At 34.4% G+C, this 4882-nt stretch overlaps 1 protein-coding gene across 1 annotated transcript in view; it reads right to left on the reverse strand.

Moving 5' to 3' along the window:
- Window positions 1-4882, reverse strand: part of LOC118748391 — a 199178-nt gene that overhangs the window by 105274 nt on the left and 89022 nt on the right. The window lies entirely within an intron of this gene.

Below are 4882 nucleotides of genomic sequence, written 5' to 3' on the forward strand. Positions count from 1 at the left end.
GAAAAGTGTGTAAAGTATTAAGTACAGTGTTATGTGCATTTATATATGTAAAAGTATGCACAAATGCTTTTTTGTTAACGAAACCAAGTGGAACGACTTAAGAAATTTTAACAACAAATAACTTATAAACAATGATATTATTTATATTTTTTAGTTATACATGTTTTAGAGGATACCCTTAACATCCTGACCAAGTTTCATTTGTTAATTCCACCTGGTTTTCTTAAAACACAAGGTGCGGCTGACTACTAAAGCCCACCCAAAATAACAGTGCATAAATTGGAAAAATGGATTTTGTTTTGCTTTATAATTTTTGGGAATGATGATTGGCGATTCAGAGTGAGGATGCACCTGGATGCGCTCAATTTGGCGGATGTTTGGAGTTTTAATTTCAAAAATAACGGTTGATCAAGGACGCGAATATTGCTCTAAACAACAAGATGAGTGGTATAAGCAGAAGGGAATCAAAATAACCAAAGAATTTTCATTGCAAGAGACGTCAAATTTGATGAAGACTGCTTTCCTTTTAAGCAGGAATCAAACTCGAGAATTGAAGAATTAAATATAGTGCGTACAAACAATCAAGATCCAGAAGGCAATGATGAAAATGTGATAACTAGATACGAGCAAGAGGGGGATGGTGCAATGCTCGGCCAAAATGACGAAGGTGAAGATGATGTTTTAAATGAAGTATTTCAAGATACTGAGAATGTACATAGTCCAGATGCGCTCCCTTCGCAAGAAGAAAATAGTCCTTCATCAGAGGTTGTATTAAGGCACAGTGAACGGGAGCGCCGACCTCCACGTAAGTTGCTGGATTTCTTTACTGGATATAGAGCCACTTCTGCCGTCAATATTCCTACAGATTGTCCTGAAACTTTCTTTGAAATCACTAGACGAAGTGATGCGGCTAATTGGATGGCAGCAATCAAAGAAGAGCTAAATTCCATGTACCAAAACAAGGTATGGACTATAGTGGATGCTCCAAAAGGAACGAAGCTATTGAAATCAAAATGGGTTTTTCGTGTGAAGGATGATGAAAATGGTATCCCAGCTCGATATAAAGCCCGACTTGTAGCAAAAGGATTTTTACAAAAAGAAGACATTGATTATTACGAGACATATGCACCTGTAGCTAAACTTACAACAATAAGAGTAGTCCTGTCGGTGGGTGTACTTAAAAATTTAATATTTCATCAGTTGGATGTAAAGACAGCTTTCTTGTACGGAGACTTAGAAGAAGAATTGTACATGGCAATTCCTGAAGGAATTGAAGCTGAATCGGGAAAAGCTTGCAAACTCTTGAAATCTCTCTATGGTCTGAAACAGGCTCCAAGATGTTGGAATCAAAAGTTTAATCAACACTTATTGCAGCTTGGTTTTACTATATCTAATCATGATTACTGTTTGTACACGAAATTTTCTGACGATATTTATCTAATTGTTATAATGTATGTGGATGATTTGCTTATTGCTGGGAAAGAACTTTCCTCTATCAATTGGCTTAAAAAAAATTTAAGCAAGAAATTCGATATGTTCGATTGTGGCGAACTGAAGTACTTTCTTGGAATCAAAATTGAAAAACAGGATGACAGCATTAAACTATCACAAGAAGCAAGTATAGAGAAAATACTTACAAAATTTGGTATGACTGATTGTAATCCTGTAAGGAGCCCGATTGAGAAAGGTCTACAGCTTGTACAAAACGATTCGCAAACTGAACTTAATAAACCTTATAGAGAGATGTTGGGAAGCTTGATGTATATTATGCTTTGTGCAAGACCAGATATATGTTATGCAGTTGCATATTTGGGTAGATACCAACAAAACCCATCGGAAGAACATTGGCAATGTTTGAAAAGAATACTTAGATATTTAAAAGGAACTAAAAAGTAAAACAGTAAATAAACCAATTATCGGATTTGCAGATGCTGACTGGGCAAGCGATGCTACAGATCGTAAATCAGTTAGTGGATTCATTTTTCAGGTTTATGGTTGTACGGTATCATGGTCAAGCAAAAAAACAAGTAACTGTTGCATTATCATCGAGTGAATCGGAATACGTTGCTTTAAGCGCAGCAACTACAGAAGCGGTTTGGTTATATGGATTGCTAAGAGACCTTAATGAAATAGATAACCGTCCAGTTGAAATATTCGAAGATAATAGAGGTTGCATTGGAATGGCAAATACTTTGGAATCAAATAGAGCAAAACATATCGATATAAAACATCACTTCATAAGAGATAATATTGCAAAGGGTATAATCAAATTGACACCAATCAACACAGAAGATCAACTTGCAGATATATTTACCAAGGCTTTAGATGCAACTCGATTTAAGATGCTTAGTAACAAATTAGGGTTGAGAGATTGAGAAGGGGTGTTGAGTTTTGTTTTATTTAAACAATCTAAGCAATCTCTGTATTTGTAATTTTAGAATATTGTCATATTTTTTCTCACTTGAAAACTTTTATTCAAACCAAACGTGTACATTTTCTGGAATATTAAATCTTTTCTTATATACAACCAAGGACTTTAATAGAAACTAAAGGAGATATCCAAAAATGGAGAACGTCATTTTTAATATATTGATTAGTTTAATATGGCTGCATCACTAACTAAATTTTTACTAAATTATCGAAAAAATTGTAGTCAATATCTCGGAAACTAAAGGAGATATCTGAAAACTGATAACACCAATCGAAGGACGTTATTTCAAAATATATAACTGCATCTAGACCAAAAAATTGTCAAAATTGCGCTTACGACAATCTTTTACCCAGGCGACGATTTGTACAGGAGAGTTATTTAAATTTTTCCTTCCGTGACCACTTCCAAGAAGTGTTGCCGTTGAGAATTTTCAGAAAGTCGCAAAAAAGGGGTAATTGTCGAAAAAAAGGGTCACCATATTATTTTTGCTTTTGTTTACTAGTAAAAGAATAGATCTGTTGACTTTAAAAAGAAAATGGCGGGACAAGCTTGGCATAAAACAGGGATGCAAGCATACACATAATTCTAATTGCTGCAAGAAGAAGAGTTGTATTTCCTTTAAAAGTTTTAAGTAATGCATTTTTTAGTACTTACAGGAGGAAATATTTTTTAATAGCATGGTTCTGTTAACATTTCCTAAAAACATCTCTGAAAAGGGGCCAAAGTCGCACATAATTTTGGAAAGGAAAATCAAAATTTTAAAAAAAGTCGGGTCAAAGGGTATTGGCGCTTAAAAAGAATCAAATTGCTCCTTTAGTCGCACAACGGAAACACTGCTTCCAAGCTTTGAAGAAATAATCCTGGAAGATATGTACATATGTAGCACTAAAACTACTTGTAAGCCACGAAAAATGGAATTTTTCCAAAAAATCGTATTGATTGGAATGCGATTAAATCACCAAATATTATTTATTCAGATGACCAATGTATTGTATGTATGTATGTAGCATTTCCATGCGAAGATCTTCTTATACCGTATTACGTTGGATACAGAAGAAAAACAACATTTTTCATAATTCATTCATTCTTTTATACCCCCGAGTTAATTGGAGCCAAAATAACATGTCGTCGTTTAAAGTACAAAACCGCGTATCAGCAAAACCACGTATGTGAATTATGTAAATTATTTTCTAGAGAGTAAAAACACTCATATTTTAAAATTGTTCTCTTTTTTATAAAGCAGTCGCATTTCTGGCTAGTATATTTCAGGACGAATGGCTAAGGATACAGCCAAGAGCTTGTGTGAGCAAATAAAATTTTTGGCAGCAAATGTCAGTTACGCAGTTTCGCAGAATGGCGATACGCGGTTTTGTACTTTAAATGACGATATGCATGTGCTTTGCATGTACATATATTCTGTATATATGTATTTCACTTAATTTACATATAACAAAATCCATTTTGGGTTCTTTTGTAAAGAGGAACAAAAGAAACCAGTTTGACTAAATTATCTTTTACGGTTTTTATCAAACTTTCAAAGTGAGCATTCAGGTAAAAGAATTAAAGATAAAAAATCTTTAGTATTGGCCGACGCACTTAAGGCTTTATATCTGCTTGCTATCTACAAATATTCCAATGCGTGCGATCGGCGAAGGTTTCCTCTATGGCACATAACTAAAAAAAAAAAGGCGGCAGAAACCATCTTAAAATCAGGTGATCTCAGCAGTTAAGTGTATTTGGAAAATGTCTGATTCTGATATAGCAATATTTCCCCACATAGTTTTTTAATATTCCATGATTTTTGTGATTGTCACAAGACATTATTAGATTGGTTGAACAACACTCTGCAAAAATTAAAATTTTCAGAGCAGCATGATCAAGGTAAAATTAATTTGGAAATGGATATGCTATCTTTCGGTTGCAATTACTTTTAGAATGTTTACACCGAAAAGGGATTTTTTACTGAAGGTGTATTTAAATATATCCTACCAAAATCTGTCATAAACGCAGTTTAGAATTAAGGTAACGCCTTTGTGAATTAAGGTAACGATATGTAGGTACCTACTTCCATGGCAATTTTAATCGCACTTTTCACTGATGCCTGATGGGGTTTTTTGAAATTTTGTTATTTTAGCACAGGAATTATTCACTGCATTATTTTTGGCGAAGGACTGTCGTTCTAGCTTATTGCCCAAACTTCTTACGCGATTTTATACTATTACTCCGATAGGCTGCGATCCCGGGCCGAGCAACACCTGAAAAGAAAACGCATATTTGGGACGGTAAATGGCAAACCTCCGCGCGCATTTGTTCGGATGTGGGATGTGTGTGTTATTCGCGTTATAACATCAGAAAGTAAACCAGAAATTGAAGAAGTTCGTTTTCTTGTAATAAAATTGGTTGCGTTAAATTCGGAGCTTCGATGCGCCTTTCCAATTAAAAAAAAAAAAA

This window comes from Rhagoletis pomonella, unplaced genomic scaffold (genome assembly GCF_013731165.1).
Source record: "Rhagoletis pomonella isolate Grant_MI unplaced genomic scaffold, Rhpom_1.0 Rhpom_scaffold_00013, whole genome shotgun sequence".
NCBI classification, from domain to species: Eukaryota; Metazoa; Arthropoda; class Insecta; order Diptera; family Tephritidae; genus Rhagoletis; species Rhagoletis pomonella.